Raw genomic sequence first — 20,425 nt, forward strand, 5'->3', positions numbered from 1 at the left:
ATCGTCAGGGTGCAAGGGGATTTGGAAAAAACAATCCTTAATATCAATAACAGCTAATTTCCAATCTTGGGGAAGCATTGTTGGGGATGGCATACCAGGCTGGGGAGAACCCATATCTTCAATTACATTATTAATTTGTCGGAGGTCGCAGAGGAGCCGCCATCTCTTTTTGTCAGCTTTTTGGATGACAAACACTGGAGAGTTCCATGGGGACATGGTCTCCACAATGTGGCCCTTTTTTAGTTGCTCTTCCACTAGTTCTTCAAGCACCTTTATTTTTTGTTTACTTAGCGGCCACTGTTTCACCTGAACTGGTTTGTCTGTTATCCACTTCAGTTTTGGGGTGGGGCGCTGTTGTTCAGTGACTGCTGTACAAATATGCTGTGGAGAGTCTGGAATATCAATTGTGACACCCCACTGGGCCATTAAATCTCTCCCTAACAAAGGTTCTGAATAATCCAACACAAATGGACGGATATTAGCCAATTGTCCGTTTGGTCCCTCAAATTGAATAATGCTTTTGGATTGTCTTGCCAATTGCAGATCTCCTACTCCTTGAAGGTGACCGGCAACATTTTGCAAAGGCCAATGTGCTGGCCAGTCTTGTACCGGAATTACTGTGCAGTCTGCACCTGTGTCTACAAGCATCTCAATGCGTTTAGACTCCCCACCCCCACTGACATTACACCATAATTTGGGTTTGTCTTTTCCAATAACTTGGACCCGGGCGACTGTGGGCCCTTGTTTTTTGATATTTTCAGGTAAAGATGGCACAGGGATAGCTTGTGCAACAATTTGTCCCTTGGGAAGAAACAGGGGTGGGTGGAAACAATGCAGGCCGAGAACGAATTACTCAGGATCTGATGTTGTCATTCCCGGAGCAATTTCGATCTCTTGTGGTGTGTGTTTGGTGTCCCCAATGACGATGTACTTACAACGAATCCGGCTCCAAGTACCTTTCTGTTCAGGATTTACAGACACAAAATGCCAATCAGTGTCCTCCAGATGGAGTGACTCAGTCAGCTGCAACCTGTAAGGCTCATTGACAGAAGATGTGGTTAACACAGGATCACTTAAATCATACACAGTCTTTGAAGCACCTGCTTCACTTACACAATCATTAATATTATCGCGCGCTTGATTTGTTTTGCTACCCTTATTCCCTTGGCCTGCTCTTTTTGTGTCTATGCGCCTGGCAGGCCGGCGCTGGCTCTTCAGTTTTTTTGTTGTTGTTGACCCCCAGGGAGGGCTTGTAGTTCTCCTCCCCTGCCATTTCTAAATTCATCAAATTCCCTTTTCAGGGGGCACTGGTTACTCCAGTGCCCTAGGTTGTTACAAAGCAGGCATGGTTTTGTGGGCTCAACCATTGCTGGTCTCCGCTGCTGCCCAGGGTACTGATGTGCTGAGGGAAAAGGCGCAGGGCTGGCAACGGCGACACGCTGAGGTGGTCTTGGCAGCAGCCTTGGTCTGGTGTCTTCAGCCACAGTCATCAGAGGCACTTTCCTGTTACACACTAGAAGCATGTCCTTTAACGTAGGGGTAGGTTCGAGAGGAAGGCTCAGGATTGCCGCTTGACACTGTTCATTTGCATTTGTAAACGCCAATTCCTCTAAAATTGCTTCCCTAGCATTCTCTTTTTTAACTTGTATTTCAATAGCTCTAGTTAACCTTTCTACAAATTTCAAAAAAGGCTCTGATGGTAGCTGTTTAATTTTACTATAGGGCTCAAAAGGCCCCTCAGGTTGTAGGGAAAAGAATGCTTTTTCAGCTGCTTCCTTTACTTTTTCGAGTGTTTCTGCAGGAATTGCAGTAGCTTGGATCGAGGGAGAAGACCATTGGCCCTCACCACAGAGGAGCTCAATGGTGATAGGGTTACCGCTGTTGTCTTTGGCTGTGTTTGGATCAGCATGCAAGCCTGGGAGAGCATCTTTTAGCATTTGTTTCCATGCTATTTCCCATAATTTAAATTCCGTGGAGGTCATTAGACAGGATAAAAGCTGTTTTAAATCATGTGGAATCACTACAGTCCTACTCAATTCAGAATTTAAAAGGCCACGGAAATATGGACTGTGTGGACCATATTCTTTATGAGACTTACAGATCTCTTTAATCAATTGCCGTCCAAAAGAACTCCAATTAGCAGTTGGAACTGCTCCCCCCTGAGCAGCAGTCTGAAAGGTAACAGGAGCCAGTGACAACATGGGACTATGCATTGGGTCTGCTGTTCCCTGCTCTGTATCCCTTGAAACAGAAGCATTGGGATCACAGACACAGGTTTGGGGGATGGCAGTGGGTGTGTCCCCACCGTGGGAACCCGGGGAGGGGGCGGAGACGCAACGGGGACAGGGGGCGGGGACAGGGGGCCGGCAAGGGGCGGGGAAACCGTGGGAACAGGGGGCGGGGTCAAGGGGCAGGCAGGGGGCGGGGACACCTGGTGACATCACGTCAGCAGACGCCCCCTGGGAGGAGTAGAGGGGCGGAGCTGAGGGTATTGCAGGAAAGGGAGGGGGAGGGGGAAAGGTGTCACGAGGAACAGGAGGAGAGGGGGATGGGGCTGGAGTTTTGGGATGCTTAAGGGGATTTTGGGAAGAAGAAGACCAGGTTTGGGAAGATGCCACGTGGCATCCACCATCTTGTGGACCCCCTAGGGACTGGGGGCCATTTTGGGTAACACTACTCTCTGCAAAGCTACCACGTGCTGTGGGTTTCAGAGGAGGGGACACAAGGGATTGGGAAAGATTCCACGCAGGCTGGCCAGGGCCTTGTGGAGAGGGCAACTCAGGCATTTCAACAGAATTTGGGCGTCGACTTCCCAATGAGTTTGATCTGTTTAAAATACTAAGTTTTGGGGAAAGAGGTTTAGGGGTTTTAGAACTAGGAGAGGGAGAAACAGGGAGAGTAGAGGTACATGGCTTTACATTTGGCTTTTTCTCCATTTCCTTTTGTTTGAGCAATGCTGTACGAATTTGTAAACTCCAAAACACAAATTTAGCCGAGGGGGCATTGCCAGATTGTCCTAAGGTTATCAATTCATTTGCAACTTTATCCCAGAATTGAATGTTGTGGATTTCTTCAGGGGAGATTTGTGGGAAGTGGAGGAAAAGCCATCTTATAAACTGTTTCAATTTTCCCTTTGAGAACTTCACATTACTACTATTTAAAATGCTAACAATATTATAATACACTCCTTTTTGTACAATGCTGAGTTTCAAACCCATGTTAGATGTAAAAAGCAAAGTACTAAATCCCGCCTGACCAAAAACAAAGCCAAAATCAGCTACCGATTTCAAAAAAAAAAAAAACCACAGATGGAAAGGGATAACGAGCCGACAAAAGCTTCACAATGCAGCTGTATATACTGCTTTTCAAATTCCCGGGCAGCAGCAGCAGGGCACGCCCTGCCGAGCAGAGGCAGAAACAAAGCCTCCCCCGCCGTGGAATGCACCCCCCCGCGGAGCAGAGAGAGCAGCCACGCCACGCGGCAAGCCGAAACCGGGGCCCCCCGCGCCGCGTGTGCAGAGAACACCCCCCTCCCCCGCACAGAGAGAGAGAGAAAGATCTCCCGACCACGTGGAGAGAGCCGAGCTTGCAGAGCCAAAAGGAAGAGAGAGAGAGCTCCCGCGCGAATTCGAAAAGACAGCAAAACACGCGGCAGAAAGCTAATAGCTAGAAATCAATGAATTCCCGTCTGTGGGGCTGCGCAGCCAAAAATGCAAATGCAAAAAGGAACAGAACTCACGGCAGAGTCTGTTTTTGAGATCCTGCCCTACCGAGAGCAGAGATACTCACCCAAAATGGAAGCTGTAGCTGGCTGGGTACAGGCAGGTCTCTTCACCGGAACAGGACCTCTCTTGGGCGAGAGAGGCTACCCTGTCCTCCCTCTGGAAAATCTGCTCACCAGAAAGGAGCTGGGCTTTCCAGAGGCGCCGAACAGTCCACGAAACTTCTTCTGGGAATATTCCCTAAGTCTCTAGCCGAGGGCGAATAAACCAAAGCCCCTTTCAGCTGGATGCACGGCTGCCAGAAGCTTCTCCAAGGCACTGCAGGTCTGTCTTCGGCTGCAGAGTCGTTTTGCCCGCCTCAGGGACGCCAAATATTGGAGAAAAAGTGGCTCCCAATATTACCAGTTAGATTGTGCCTGGGCCAGTCTGACCCTCGCTGCTGGGCCAAAGGCAGCAACTGCGGTGTGTCACTGCAGAGATACCTTAGCTTGCTGGTGGTTGCAGCTGGGCACCGAACAAGTCCAGGCTTGTAAGGGACCCCGTTACCTCAGGAGGACAGCTTCAGGCGATGGTGAAGAGAAAAAGGAGAGGATTCTGCTGGAGGGTTTCATGTCCAGAGGTTTATTCCATGGTTACAGAGGTCTGAACGTGAGGACCTGCTCCAACAGAACCAAGACCGCATGGTCTGATCACCTTTTTAAGCTCAGGGACAGGGGGAGGGGAGGTACAGGTGAGCCACCAACCAGGTGAGAGGGGCAGGGTCTCAGGGGAAGATGACACCCAGACAGGCCAATGACCTCTGGGCATAGGGGCATCCTTTAAACTTGACCAACCACACGACGCCTTGCTGGAACGTTAGGTCTGAGTGACAGGACTCACTCAGCATGGGGGTAAGGGGGAAGGGAGAGAGACATAGGCACACCTGGGAAAGTGACCTGGAAGGCCAAAATGGGACATTACAGCACACCACAACAGAGGGGTTTATGGGGCGCTCCCGGCGCTGTCTCATGGAAGGACTGCGGGAGCTTCCCACAGGGTCGGGGGCACCACCTGGATCCGCGCTTGGGTACGTGGAGCATCGCTTAAAGGAGGCGCCGAGGGACGAATCTTTGTGCCGGGGAGCAGCAGCCGAACAGGTGAGCCCGTGTGGGTTCGGAGCGGGGAATTTTCTCCTTCCCCTTTGCAATTTCATCTTGCCAGTCCCTCCCCGGTTCCCCAGGAACACAAATGGAGCTTATGAAGACAAAAGGGATTAAGGAGAAGGAAGCAGCTCCTCTTCTTTTATTGTCTGCGTTTGACCTGAGGGGATCCCTCTTGACTTGTGGTTTTAAGGGTGTTGATTGCAGGAAAAGCTGCCTTTTCCAGGCTGTTAGGGGTATCCAGGGGGTTCTATTCTAAGGGGAATGGGAAAAGTATTCTTGTGGTATTATGGGTTTGATTTGAAGGCAGCCACCCCATTTGCACCACCCTCGGGTTTAAATGGCGGGGGCAGCCCTGGTGTCCCTCCTTTTCAAGGGTTTGAATGGAGGTCGAAATCGCCCTTTCCCATCAGTCGAAGGCTTTCATTTGGGGAGCGCCCCTACTTTTCTGCTCTCCTAGGAGGTGAAATTGGAGGGGAGAACACATTTCTTTGCCCTTGTTGAAGTGAGGTGCGCCCCGTCTGCGGTTTCGGGGTTGGCTTGCGGGAAGCCGCAGCTCCGGCAGCGTTTGCAGGGCTGCAATGGGGCTGTACCGCTGCATTGGAGGGCGCTGCCCGTGCCCGCGGCCCGGCGCGGAACGTTCCCGCTCGGGAGCGCTGCTGGCACGGCCCGGACAGCTGCCGGGGCGCACGGGGGATTCGGCGCGGCCGGGCCGGCCGAGGGCGGCAGTGGCGGAGCCGCGCCGGTGCGAGCCGTGCGGAGCCGAGTGGAGCCGGGCCGGGCCGGCCAAGGGCGGCAGAGGCGGCGCGGGCGCTGCCGCGCCGGCCCGGGCGGTGCCGGCCGCTCCGTCCACTCCGGGCGCGGGGCTCGGGCGCCGCCGGTAGCCCCGGGCCCGGTGCCGGCCCCGCCGGGCAGGGGCAGCGGGCGGGGCTCCCCGGGGCGGCGCCGGCCCCGCGTGCCGGAGCAGCCGCCACAGGAGCCGCTTTCCTGCCGGGAGCCGCGCTCCGTCCGGGGCCGGCAGCGAGCGCGGGGTTCGGCCGCTCCAAGTTCGGCGGTGCCGTGGCTCGGAGGCGCTTTGGAGGCGTTGATGGCATCGCTGGGTTCGGTTTGCAGCGGCTGTCCGCTAAGGGATACGGTGTTCTTCCTGAGCGGGCACGGTTCTCGGTGCCGGTAGGGATGATAATGGTTTGTTTCGAATTGAGTTTTGTAGTCGGATATATATTTTTTTGCCGGGGTATTATGTTTAGAAGGGCGCGCAATGTTTTTTACGGGTCGTAGCGCGAAGCAGCGGTTCGCATTTTAATTCTGTTGCGGTGGCTTTTATTAGCGTGAGTGTGTAGTGTTTGTTTTGGGCGGCTTGGGGTAGCGTCGTGTCGTTCATAGCAGCGGGTTTTTAATCTCGATAATTGCATGTGTGTTTATCGTCTTCCAGGGCTTTTATTTGTTTGGTTTGTTTGATTGTAGTGTATGTTTTATGGTTACGGGTAATTTGGGGGACATTGTTTATGGTTACGTTTGTCTTTAGTCTTTGTGTTTGTTTCTAGGTGGTATTTTTATTTTGATAGCTTGAGGCACTATGGGTTTATTCAGTTGGGAATAAGTTTTTTGTTTCAGATTTCAGTTTATCTGTGTTTTTTGGTATTATTCTTGTTGTTGCTTTCTTTATTTTCTTTTTTTGTTGTTGTTGTTGTTGTCTTTTAATGTATTTGCGTATTGTTTATCATGGTTTATTTTGGGAACGTGGGTTTTTATATGGTGGGTTTTTAAAGTATTTATTTATTTGAGTAGTCAATTTCTTAGTTTTTAGTGGTTGAGATGTTTTTCCATTTTGTTAATTAGTTCAGGTTTTAAAGTTATTTTTACAGAGGATTGTTTATTCTTTGAGTTAGTGTAGAGGTAGAATTTTGTTTTTTTTTATTTTTTTTAGTAACGTCGTTCAGGGTGAGTGGCACTGTCTTGAGTTTAGTAGATGGGATTGACTTTTTTTTAGTACTTTTTGTAATTTGCTGTGTGTGTTTCTATAGGATTTTCTTTTATTTTGGTTCCATTTTTCTGTCGTGATGAGAATTATTATTGAAAAGAGTGTTCTTTGTTTTTTTGCTGACACTTGTTTGGCTGTTGGAGGTATCTTGATGTTTTTGGAAGATATTGGTGGGAATTTGATGCTGTTTGTTCTGTCATTTCATTTAGGAATTGGATTTTAAATATGCAATTATGACTCTAACTATATTGAAACAAAAGAAATAGATGTGTAGCAATGGGAATGGGCCAATTTTATTTTTATATATTCGGTCAATTTTTAAAATTTAACATGTAACATGAGTCATTATATGTTACAATAAGTTATTCTAATTTTAATAGAGTATTGTGTATGTTTATAGATATATGAATAGAGAATATAAATGTAAATACAACCCAAACAAAAATACAAATATATAAATGTATTGCAACTATATGCAGATATATAAAAAATTAATAATAAATTGTAAATGTAAAATAACATAAATTGATACAATATATAGTACAAGTAATACTGTGTATATTTTTTTAAAATAATATAGGAAATGGATATAAAATAGATATAAATATGGATGTGATCTATCTATCTATATATATCTATCATTTGTTGTATATTATGATAAATATAAATATAAAAAAAAAAATAGGTAGTTTAAAATAATGGATGGTTTTGTTTTTTCTTTGCCCAAGCAGGGGTTTTAGTGTAAAAATTACAAATACAAATAATATAAAGGTAGAAATATAAGTATAGAAATAAATCATAAACACATTAAAGATTTATATAAAAATTAGAAATATAAGGAAAAATAAGTTGTAGCAGTAGATATGGTAAATAATAAAAAAAAAATTCCCGTATATTTTTGAATAAGGTGCATATTAAATATACTTATTAATATAATGCATCAATATAAACTATAAATATATGTAAAATATAACTATCTATAAGAAGGAATAAAAGCTCTGTGTCACGTGCAGCAGTAGAAAATTTCAGGCTCCCAGGGAATAAATAGTTTTCTTTAAATCATTTTCGTTTTGCAGATTTTTTTTTTTACTCTCGGGTAGCCTGAAAGTTTCTACTGCTGCTTTTTTATTCTAAAGGTGGAAAGGTAAACCAAGATTAGAAATACAAGAAAGGGGAAAGGAAAGGGAAGGGAAAGGGAAAAGGAAAAGGAAGAGGGAAGGGAAGTGGTGAAAAACAGGGTGAAAAAAGTAAAAAGAGTTGGAGGGAAAAAGAGAGGGCATTGGGGAGGAGCGGTGCTGCCTCAGGTCCTTCCCCGCCGTGGGGCGAAGGAGCCGTTTGATGCCCGGGAGGGAGTGCAGGTCCCGGTGGCTCCCGGGGGACGGAGCGGTGGCTGTCAGCCCGAGACTCCAACTCCCGGCAGGCCGTGCTGCCGGCGCGGCGTGTGACGCAACGGCTATCGCGGCACATGAGTGGCTGTCAGCCCGAGACTCCAACTCCCGGCAGGCCCTGCTGCTGGCGCGGCGTGTGACGCAACGGGCGACGCGGCCCGGCATTTTTCTCTAAATCGGCAGTAAATACAGCTGAGTAAAATTAGCTTGGTTTTCTTCCTTCTTTTGTAACGGAGCTGTTTTTATTAAAAATCCTATTTGAATATGTGGAAAAAGTGGGGATGTCCTGTAATATATCGTCGCTTTTCTTGTTTACAGGGTGCTCAGAAAGCATGCGTCCCTTAGAGTCCCACGGAAAGGTTCTCAGTGCGATCTCTATCAAGGTATGTATTTACAAATAAGTGATCCCTTTAGATATTTGCCTGTGTACCTTTTCCTGTAATTCAGAGCTTGCGTTCTGTGGGTTTTATGATAAACCTGTAAAACATGTAAAAATGGTTTTGCAAGTCTTAAACCTTGAAGGTAGCAATAAGTGGATTTAGAGCCTGTTCTTGACCAGACAAAGGGAAAAAGTGTGACTTTGATGCTGAACTTGTCATTTTTCATTTGACTTGTCTTGAATGATTTAGGAATAGAGAGAACTAGAAAAAGAGAGAAATAGAATTGATTATTGAGCACTCCTCAACTGCTCACCATGGTTCAGTGTAGAGCCAAAGGGAAGGGTGATGGAACAGAGCTCTGTGCTTTGCAAGGAAATAAATTTAAACCTGACCTCCTCACAGAGTCTCACTAACTTCTTTTGTTTTAAAATACAAAATACGATTAGGAAGTGTTGGAAGTTAGTGTTTTGGGAAAGAAACAGAACATTCCATTTCACAGAGGCTCTGGGAACGATTCATGTTGTAAGTGCTGTCACTGCAATCAGTTAGTGGTTCAGCCTTGAAACGTGCACTTGGCCTTCTATAAAGCACTGTTTTGTTTGCCTTTCAGTGCTATGAGTCTTGATAAATTGGAGAAGAGCCCAAGAGAAATTTTTCATCCCTTGATATAAAAGGTAGGAAGTGACTTTTTTTGGTTTGGTTCTTTTTCTTTATTATTTTCTGGAAATAAAAGTAATTAAGTATAGGTACTACTGGTTTGTTTCTTCCAGTAGCAGGTGATAACAATAGCAGTAGTACTAGTAAAAATAATAATAGAAATAATAATAATAGTAATGTAATACTACGTAAACTGTCTTTATCCATTGAACTGGCCATTTCAAATCAAAACTTCTAAACACAAATCAAACCATCATCCTTGTAGAATCTTTCACAGCAGCGGGCTAAAGATCCTGGTTTTGTTGACAGGATTTATTGGTTCTGGAAGAACAAGAGGGAAGTACAAGCCTAACTACTTCTAGCTCACAGGCCCGTCCAGTGAACCCAGGTTTGTGTTTTGGTGGGCTTGTGATGACTTTGAAATCAATTGCTCATTCCAGTAAAAAAAATTCATGTTTTTTTGAACGTGACAGCAGAAATAACTTTAGGCACCAACTGAATAATAATAGATCACCAGTTTAAGTTAAAAATTCATGCTATACTATCAAAATTTAAAGGTAAATTATTATGTATTAGGTGATGGTATAAAGTGTATGTTCTAATGTGTAATGCAAAGATACATACGTACCTGAAAGTCCTTAGCGGAAACAAATTTTTATGTCTGCTGTTTGATTGTTTACCATACGATATTTGGTTTCATTTCCCAGGGACCGGTGAATTTTAACTTTGGAGTCCCCTATGCTAAGGATGCTCAGCTTACAGGTGATGAAATGTTCAGTAATGGTGAGTTTTTCACCTTCTCTTTAATTGCTATGCTGATCTGAATAAGAAAAAAAAACAAAAGCAAGAGGAAACAAAAAGGATGGTTTATTATTTTTTACGCTGTTATGTTTGTTTCCTCAGTATTTGCTGCAGCTCTGCTTACCCAAGCTTTGGGTTCCTTCTGTCCCACTGGGAGTTGCCCAGTTTGGTTGCATCTGGTGAAATTCACCCTGAGACCTTACAGAACTAGCTCCAACTACGTGAGAGCCATTTTCAGTTCTCTCCAGACACCTGGAGAATGGGTGACGTTTCTGAGGATCCGGCGAGCGTGCTTCTATCAAAACTCAGTCTGTGAAATTCCTGGGGAAAACCCTTCTGTGTCCTGAAGGGTTCAAACTCTGGTGAGGATCCAGTTATCAGGGGCTCACCTGGATGGTTCCAGCTCCCAAAGTTAACACTTCTACTCTTGCCCTGTAGTTTACATCTATTGTATTTTTGTTATTTTGCAACATTTTTTGTCTTTGCAAAATATTGTGCATTTCACTCTTTGGAACCTCTCAGATGGTTCTTTGGTGCAGCACCACCCCAGGGGACACTTGGCTGCTGTCCTGAAGGGTTTGGTCGCTAGAATTGTGAATCCTGGAGAGTTTGTGAGTCTTCTGTCCCCAGGGAGGTGTCGTGCTTTGTTTACTTTTGTTCTGTTGGTTAGGCGCTGCTTCTCGTTGCAAGTATGAATTTCAAACTGCCCTGTTCTTATTTTAACTGTTTTCCTGGTTCTCTCTGTCCGGCAGGGAAAGACTCTCGTATCCTTGTCGTCGGGCTCGGTGCTGTCCAAGAAGATACAGAGACTAAAAAAATCATAAGAAGCAAAATATGACTGCAGGGAAAAGAAGCTGGAGAGAACAGAAGGTGATGTTGTTATCCTTACCCTGTATTAGAAACATCCGCTGTGCTTTGATGCTGGCAGCTGCCAGGGGCTTGTTAGCTCTTTGTAGGCAGGTGTAGGTGTTCACTTGTAGGTTTTTTCTCTGGACAAGGCAATTCAAACTTTGCTAAGCTTATATTTGCAGATTGCTCTCTAGCACAGTCCAGCATGACATTTTTGAATGTTGTAAAAATACCATGTTACTTGGAAATTGCTAATGAAGAGAAGCTTTAGGGGAAAATAAGATTTCAGGGTTGGAAGATGTGAGAAGAATTTTGTGGGGACGTTAGACTGAAGTAAAGCACACTTGAAGCTGGACTGGCACGCTGGCAGGTCCCCTATTAAACAGTAGTGCTGAGATTAGCCTGGGGGTTGCCCATTGTTTCTGTAGAAATCAATGTTTCCTGGTCTTGAGAGGGAAGCTGCTTTGAAAAGCTGGAAGGTTCAGCATGCTGACAATCCCCGTGCTTTGGATTAAAAGTAGATTTCAGAAGGGTCCTAAGCTTTTGTCTTTTCCTTGAAGTTGATGTAATCCTATCGAGGAGTTTTTAGTTCTGTGTTGCCATGTCATCCATCAGAGCCCTGTTGTACTAATCTTCATACAAGTACAAAACAAAAAATCAGACCCTGTCCCAAGCACTTAGAGGCCAGAACACGATTTCCTCAGGCTGCCATTTGTGTGCCATCGGTACTCACCACGAATTGAGCCCTCTGGCTCTGACAGAGCCCCTGGATGCTGACGGAAGGGGGCTGGTCACAGACCCTGGAGGTGCCTGTCCCCCAGGGTGGGAGAGGACGAGGCAGTGTGGCCTGCAGGGAGGGTCTGGTCCCCAGAGAGCAGCCGGCGACTGCCCGGGGCTGCGGGTGCACCCTCGGGGTGGACGCCTGCCCTCAGGTTTCCCTCTGGGCACCCGGGGAGGGAACCAGGTCCATCCGTGTGGCAGCTGCAGGGCCTGCAGGCTCTGGGCCCTGGAGCCGAGTGAGCCTGAGCTGCTGCATGCTTGCTGTGAGCTTTGGGGTGAGCGTGCATCACTGCAGGCCTGGGATGGATTGAAATGCGCTGAGGAAAGCGGAGGGAGAGAGGGAGGGAGGGAGGGAAATGCTCTGTTAACATGTGCCAATTCTTCTGTCAGACTCATCACGGCGGGACAGCGTGAAGACTGAAAGTGTAAGAAGATGCGGAGGGAAAGAGAGAATCTGACAGGAGCAGCGAACGCACGAGTGCACGAATTTTGCTTTTTGCTTGGATGTAAACTCAGGAGTTGAAAGGAATTTGGGAGTGAGAAGGGACATTTCAGAAGGAGAAGAAGAAAAAGAAGTTGTTGCTACAGTCCTGGCAAAAGCTTTTGTTCTAGCTAATAAAAGAAGTTAGTTTAAAAAACAAAAAGGAAAAAATGTAGTGTTTTTTTTTTCCTTCACTATGATATTCATTGGTGGTATATGGTGTGTTGTTTTATTTCTTGGTATTATTAACTCTGTGTAAATTGTTTTTTGAGTGAAGCTGACTTTCTGGATGGGTTGGTTTGTATTTGAGGCAGGATTAATTTCAGTAGGGTTCTTTCATAGATTTCTGATGGGTATTACTGGGATTTTGGTTTTGTTTACTGTATGTATGAACCTAGAGCTTTGGTAGGGCCAGCTGGGCTGCTGGAGTTTTGGGTGTGAATTTATTAGATGGCTTTTGTTAGATGCAGTTTTTAATTTTTGAAATGTTTTTCAATGTAGTGGTTTTAAGGTGGTTTTTAAGAATTCATTGTATTGCTTTATCTTGTTTGTAGTTGGTGTATGATAAGGGATGTGGTGTGAGTTCTTGAACATTATGGTTTTGGTGTTCCTAAGTTCTGATTTCTTTGTGGTTCAATATTTTTTTTTATTTTTATTTTTTGGGACAGGGGCATTTATATGGTGGGTTTTTATAGGCAATATGTTTTTTAATTTAGGTAGTGATATTTTTTAATATTTTAATAGTTTAGGTTTTTTATTTTCATGGTTTTAATTATTTTTTTAATTTTTTGAAATAACTTTTATAGATTACATGTTATTATTTGTGCATTAACATAAAGGTAGAGCTTTGGGGACTTTTTTTAGTAATGTTTAGGGTCAGTTGTGCAGTTTTGAGTCTAGTGCGTTGGTTTGATTTAATTTTTAATGGGTGTTTGTTTTTATTAGCAGTTGTGTCATTTTCAAGGTGTGTTTGAGTTTTTTGGGGTTTTTGAGATACTGGTTTAGGAGGAAGTTTATGATGAGAATGTGCGGAGGTTTTGGGCTACTTTATAGTGAGATTTAAAATTTATTTACAGTTAGGTTTATTTGAGTTTTTATTAGGGTTCAGTGACGTTGTGGGATGTTTGTTCTGTTAGTAATAGAAATAGGTTTTGTTTTGCTGTGCTGCGATGGGATGGGCGTGTGCTGCGTGCCGGTGCTGACAAAGGTACAGTATTGTTGTGGCTCTGGTGCGTCGGGTTAATGAACTGACATGGTTTAATATAGAGATGAAAATAGAAATAAATATACATTTAAAAATAAATATAACATTAGAGTGGTAAACATAAATATAGATAACAGATACATACATAAAACTATAATATATGGTATATAATTGTAACATGTTATCATATAGATAAATGATAGTCTATTTTATATATATATACACAAAGATATATAAATATAGATTGTAAATATAAAAATATTTAAATAGAGTTAAAGTAAATTGGGGGGTTTTATTAGGGTATAGGCTGGGGTTTTTAAATGATAGCAATAAAATATAAATTCAGATATACAAATATATATAGAAATACAAATATCTATACATATTTAATTTAAACAAATATAAGTAAGAAAATATGTATAATACAGAAAATATATTTCTATGATTATATTAGAAGGTATTCCCTCTAATATAGATAAAATCTATGCATAAAATAAATAAAAATATCCATATAAATATCATTATAATTTTGAAAAATAAATTTACTTCGTAAATTTTAAATCTGGTTCAAATAAAGGGGTGTCCTTGGTTTTTATTTGGTTAGAGGCAGGAGTTTTATTTTAAATAATATAAGCAATATAGAAATGTGGATCTTAAGATAGAAATATATAATAAATATATAAAGAGAAATTGCTAAACTATGAATATAAATTTAAATATAAATATATGTAAGTAATATGAGGAGTTGTGGCGTGGAATATAAATAACATTAAATGGCAATATAAATTATAAATGGGAATATAAATATAAAAATATGTAAATATCGTTTAAAAGAAATGGAATGTTTTGGCTTTTATTTAAGTAGAGGCAGGGTTTTTATTTTGAATATTATAAGTGTTCCAGAAGTAAAAATCTTGACGCAGAAATATTTAATCCATATAAAAATATGAATAAAAAAATATAAAAAATATAAATACCTACTCGCATCGGATGTAATATAGAATATAAATTTATTTATAAATTGACATTGGTAAAGATAAATATATAAGTAAGCAATATACATTAATATACATTATAAATACAAATATGAATATAACAATTGAACATGAGGATAAAATCTATTTAAATATTTTTTAAAAGAAAGGGTTCGGTTTTTTTTTATTGTTGTGTTAGAGGCAGGGTTTTTATTTTAAATAGTATGAATGTAGATATTGTTATATATTTCTAAATATTGAGATATACAATCAAGATATGAATATATATATAAACACAAAATATAAATAAATACAAATAATAGGAAGTGATGTAATGAAGAATACAAATAACAGTATACATAAGTATACATTTTAAATGTAAATGTGAATATGAACCTGAAAAATAGAATTTTATAAAATATTTAAGTACAGTTTGGAAGAAAGGGGTTCTTTTTGGCTTTAATGTGGATGGAGGCAAAGGTTTTATTTTAAATAATCCAAGTGTTACCGAAGTAAAAATCGTAACAGAAATGTATACTTACTATGTGAAAATATTTATAAAAATATACAAATAAATTTAAGTTTTAGGGATATATGCAATATGGAATAGAAATGTATTTATAAAAAGAAATGTATAAATGGACAGTGTACATCAATATACGTTGTAAATAGAAATGTGAATATTAATATGAAAAAATATTTTAAAAAATATTTAAATATTTTTTTTAATAATTTTTTTTGTGTTGTGTTTTGTTTTGTTTTGTCTTTTATCCTATTAGATTAGAGGCAGACGGTTTTTTTCCCTCTTCCCGGTTGTTTTGGGGCATTTATTTCAGAGCAGTTTTCGGCGGGGGTCGCCCCTGTTCTTTTTTGCCGCCTTCGCTGCCGCAGCCCCGAGGCGCGCTGCGCCCCCGGCTGGGGCGGGCGGCAGTGCTGCCGCCTTGTGGGCAGAGCGCGGTACTGCAGCCGTGCAGCTAGAGGCGGCCAGCTTGGGAGTGGCGCGTGGGCGATGTCGCGGAGTTTTGTTTGACCTTCTCAGCATGGCGGCGAAAAGGGCGGGGAAGTGGAGGACCGTGTGGGTGTTTAACTGCACTGCCTGCGCGGAATACCGACGTCATGGCGGCCCCGACGGATTTTTCTGTGGCGTTTCATGTGTACCCGAGACATGCTGTGGGCTCAGGGGCTCCGCGGGCGGGCGTATTTTGGCGGGTTTGTGAGAGGCATCTGGGTAAACGCCTCGCTGTGCCGGGGTCCTCTCACGTCCGCTTTCCCGCCCTGAGGGAGCCGAGCCGGGCCGAATAGTTCCGAAGAGCCGAAGAGTCGAGTGTGGCCGGAAAGAGCCGAGTTTCCCCGAAGAGCCGAGTGTGGCCGGAAAGAGCCGAGTTTCCCCGAAGAGCCGAGTGTGGCCGGAAAGAGCCGAGTTTCCCCGAAGAGCCGAGTGTGGCCGGAAAAAGCCGAGTTTCCTCGAAGAGCCGAGTGTGGCCGAAAACAGCCGTGTTTCACCGAAGAGCCGAGTGTGGCCGGAAAGAGCCGAGTTGAGCCGAAGAGCCCAGTGCGGCCGAAAACAGCCGAGTTTACACCAAGAGCCGATGATAGCCGACTGGAACCGATAGCCGAGTGTAGCCGACTTGAGCCGCATTTAGACAATGTGCCGAATACGACCGAGTTTAGCCGAAGAGCCGAACTGAAACGAGTTTAGACCAAGAGCCGAACCACGCCGAATTCAGCCGAGTTTCATTAAACAGAACCGAACGACGCCGCAGCGCTCTGCATGCAGTGCGCCTGTGCAGACGGCAGGGATCGCTGTGCCTGCAGAGCGCCGGTGCACACGGCAGGGGGCGCTGTATAAAGTATAAAATATCAACTATCTATAAAAAGGAATAAAAGCTCTATGTCATGTGCAGCAGTAGAAAATTTCAGGCTCCCAGGGAATAAATCGTTTTCTTTAAATCATTTTCGTTTTGGAGGTTTTTTTACTCCCAGGTAGCCTGAAAGTTACTACTGCTGCTTTTTTATTCTAAAGCTAGAAAGGAAAACCAAGATTAGAAATGCAGGGAAAGAAAGAAAGAAAAAGAAAAAAAGAAAATAAGGAAAGGAAATGAAAGGAAAAAAGAAGGAAGGAGAGGAAGGAAGGAAGGAAGGAAGATAAAAAAACCCAAAAACCAGGAGGGCAAGGAGAAACCTAGGGGGAAAAAAATAGAAGAAGAAAAGAAAAGAAAAACCACCAAAAAAAAAAAAAAACGAAGATGGGCAAGAAAAATCCCTGAAAACAGACCAGAGAAAAACCCCAAGATGGGCAAGAAAAAAAATCGCAACAAAAAACTAAGATGGCAAAGAAAAAATCCAGAAAAGGAAAACCCAGGAAAAAAAAAAAAAAAACCTGAAAAAAACCCCCAAGGGGGGCAAGGAAAAACCAGAAAAAACACCAAGATGGGCAAGAAGAAACGAAGAAAAAACCCCAAGAAGTGCCAGAAAAAAAGAGAGGCAGTAAAGGCCACAAAAACTCAAGACAAAAGAAAACAAAACCAAGACATGCCAGAAAAAGGTACGAAAATGGTTCTGCCAGGTGCGATCAAGGTGAGCGGGTTCAGTTTCAGGTCCAGGAGATGAACAAGTGTCAGATTAGCTTGGGGCACTGCTGTGCAATGCAGCCGTGACAGGATTTATGTTTAAATATAGTTTAAATAAATTGGGGATTGTTTGGCTTTTATTGGGGTATGGGCTGGAGATTTCATAAAAAATATAAAACTAGAAATGCAAATATATCAGATATATGTCGATATCAATAAATATTTAATACATATAAATATAAGTAAAAGAAATCTATTGTGTCAAAAGAATCTATATGTTATTATATAAAAAGGTATTCTCTCCAATATATATAATATCTATAAATATAACAAACGAAAATTACAAATATAGATGTGAATAGAATTATGACAAACAAAATTATTTTTAAACTTTTAAATGTGTTTTAAAGAAAGGGGTGTCTTTGCTTTTTATTTCGTTAGAGGCAGGGGTTTTATTTTAAATAATATAAGTACTATAGAAATGTAAATCGACATACAGAAATATATAATAAATATATAGAGATATAAAGATATAATACCAAACTATGAATAGAAATAGAAATCTATGCAAGTAACATGAAGAGATGCAATATATAATATAATTTTTATTATAGAGTAATATAAATTCTAAATATAAATGCGAATATAAATATGAAAAATATATGATGGGGGCTCGGAGCAGCCCAGGTGTGAGTGTGAGGATGATGGGGTCTCGGAGCAGCCCAGGTATGAGCTGTGAGGATGATGGGGGCTCGGAGCAGCCCAGGTGTGAGTGTGAGGATGATGAGGGGCTGGCTCCTGCCGGGGCGAGGCTGTTTTAGGTGGAGGCTTTGCCTCAGCTCCGTTTTGCATGGAGCTGCTGAGTGGAGGGGTTTATGGGGCGCTCCCGGCGCTGTCTCATGGAAGGACTGCGGGAGCTTCCCACAGGGTCGGGGGCACCACCTGGATCCGCGCTTGGGTACGTGGAGCATCGCTTAAAGGAGGCGCCGAGGGACGAATCTTTGTGCCGGGGAGCAGCAGCCGAACAGGTGAGCACGTGTGGGTTTGGAGCGGGGACTTTTCTCCTTCCCCTTTGCAATTTCATCTTGCCAGTCCCTCCCCGGTTCCCCAGGAACAAAAATGGAGCTTGCGAGGACAAAAGGGATTAAGGAGAAGGAAGCAGCTCCTCTTCTCTTATTGTCTGCATTTGACCTGAGGGGATCCCTCTTGACTTGTGGTTTTAAGGGTGTTGATTGCAGGAAAAGCTGCCTTTTCCAGGCTGTTAGGGGTATCCCGGGGGTGACATGGAATCCCTGCGTTCTATTCTAAGGGGAATGGGAAAAGTATTCTTGTGGCATTATGGGTTTGATTTGAAGGCAGCCACCCCATTTGCACCACCCTCGGGTTTAAATGGCGGGGGCAGCCCTGGTGTCCCTCCTTTTCAAGGGTTTGAATGGAGGTCGAAATCGCCCTTTCCCATCAGTCGAAGGCTTTCATTTGGGGAGCGCCCCTACTTTTCTGCTCTCCTAGGGGGTGAAATTTTAGGGGAGAACACATTTCTTTGCCCTTGTTGAAGTGAGGTGCGCTCCGTCTGCGGTTTCGGGGCTGGCTTGCGGGAAGCCGCAGCTCCCGCAGCGTTTGCAGGGCTGCAATGGGGCTGTGCCGCTGCATTGGAGGGCGCTGCCCGTGCCCGCGGCCCGGCGCGGAACGTTCCCGCTCGGGAGCGCTGCTGGCACGGCCCGGGCAGCTGCCGGGGCGCACGGGGGATTCGGCGCGGCCGGGCCGGCCGAGGGCGGCAGTGGCGGAGCCGCGCCGGTGCGAGCCGTGCGGAGCCGAGCGGAGCCGGGCCGGGCCGGCCAAGGGCGGCAGAGGCGGCGCGGGCGCTGCTGCGCCGGCCCGGGCGGTGCCGGCCGCTCCGTCCGGGGCCGGCAGCGAGCGCGGGGTTCGGCCGCTCCAAGTTCGGCGGTGCCGTGGCTCGGAGGCGCTTTGGAGGCGTTGATGGCATCCCTGGGTTCGGTTTGCAGCGGGTGTCCGCTAAGGGATACGGTGTTCTTCCTGAGTGGGCACGGTTCTCGGTGCCGGTAGGGATGATAATGGTTTGTTTTGGATTGAGTTTTGTAGTCGGATATATATTTTTTTGCCGGGGTATTATGTTTAGAAGGGCGCGCAATGTTTTTTACGGGTCGTAGCGCGAAGCAGCGGTTCGCATTTTAATTCTGTTGCGGTGGCTTTTATTAGCGTGAGTGTGTAGTGTTTGTTTTGGGGGGCTTGGGGAAGCGTCCTGTCCTTCATAGCAGCGGGTTTTTAATCTCGATAATTGCATGTGTGTTTATCGTCTTCCAGGGCTTTTATTTGTTTGGTTTGTTTGATTGTAGTGTATGTTTTATGGTTACGGGTAATTTGGGGGACATTGTTTATGGTTACGTTTGTCTTTAGTCTTTGTGTTTGTTTCTAGGTGGTATTTTTATTTTGATAGCTTGAGGCACTATGGGTTTATTCAGTTGGGAATAAGTTTTTTGTTGCAGATTTCAGTTTATTTGGTTTTTGGTATTATTCTTGTTGTTGCTTTCTTTATTTTCCTTTTTTGTTGTTGTTGTTGTTGTCTTTTAATGTATTTGCGTATTGTTTATCAGGGTTTTTTTTGGGTATTTATATGGTGGGTTTTTAAAGTATTTATTTATTTGGGTAGTTAATTTCTTAGTTTTTAGTGGTTGAGATGTTTTTCCATTTTGTTAATTAGTTCAGGTTTTAAAGTTATTTTTACAGAGGATTGTTTATTCCTTGAGTTAGTGTAGAGGTAGAATTTTGTTGTTTTTTATTTTTTTTTAGTAACGTCGTTCAGGGTGAGTGGCACTGTCTTGAGTTTAGTAGATTGGTTTGACTTTTTTTTAGTACTTTTTGTAATTTGCTGTGTGTGTTTCTATAGGATTTTCTTTTATTTTGGTTCCATTTTTCTGTCGTGATGAGAATTGTTATTGAAAAGAGTGTTCTTTGTTTTTTCGCTGACACTTGTTTGGCTGTTGGAGGTATCTTGATGTTTTTGGAAGATATTGGTGGGAATTTGATGCTGTTTGTTCTGTCATTTCATTTAGGAATTGGATTTTAAATATACAATTATGACTCTAACTGTATTGAAACAAAAGAAATAGATGTGTAGCAATGGGAATGAGCCAATTTTATTTTTATATATTCGGTCAATTTCTAAAATTTAACATGTAACATGAGTCATTATATGTTACAATAAGTTATTCTAATTTTAATAGAGTATTGTGTATGTTTATAGATATATGAATAGAGAATATAAATGTAAATACAACCCAAACAAAAATACAAATATATAAATGTATTGCAACTATATGCAGATATATAAAAAATTAATAATAAATTGTAAATATAAAATAACATAAATTGATACAATATATAATACAAGTGATACTGCATATATTTTATGAAAAATATTATAGGAAATGGATATAAAATAGATATAAATACGGATGTGATTTATCTATCTATCTATCTC

At 43.2% G+C, this 20,425-nt stretch overlaps 2 long non-coding RNA genes across 5 annotated transcripts in view; both read left to right on the forward strand.

The window, feature by feature from the left end:
* LOC134425868 (uncharacterized) overlaps positions 1-20,425 on the forward strand; it is a 62,971-nt gene that overhangs the window by 37,506 nt on the left and 5,040 nt on the right. The window contains exon 1 of one of the 2 annotated variants that reach the window (XR_010029796.1): positions 18,906-18,986. The exons of the other annotated variant lie outside the window; for it this stretch is intronic. This is a non-coding gene — a long non-coding RNA (uncharacterized LOC134425868). Of the gene's footprint in view, positions 1-18,905; positions 18,987-20,425 lie in introns of those variants that run through there. 2 annotated transcript variants of the gene reach the window in all.
* On the forward strand, positions 5,871-12,913 carry LOC134425867 (uncharacterized). 3 transcript variants are annotated; one of them, XR_010029791.1, is made up of 8 exons: positions 5,874-6,031; positions 8,549-8,613; positions 9,221-9,284; positions 9,577-9,655; positions 9,975-10,050; positions 10,171-10,430; positions 10,821-10,938; positions 12,088-12,910. It is a non-coding gene; the product is annotated as an uncharacterized LOC134425867 (long non-coding RNA). The 3 variants fall into 3 exon arrangements; XR_010029792.1 differs by having other exon boundaries at positions 5,871-6,046; positions 10,171-10,938; positions 12,088-12,913; XR_010029790.1 differs by having other exon boundaries at positions 5,871-6,031; positions 10,171-10,938; positions 12,088-12,913.

This window comes from Melospiza melodia, chromosome 16, assembly GCF_035770615.1.
Source record: "Melospiza melodia melodia isolate bMelMel2 chromosome 16, bMelMel2.pri, whole genome shotgun sequence".
NCBI lineage: Eukaryota > Metazoa > Chordata > Aves > Passeriformes > Passerellidae > Melospiza > Melospiza melodia.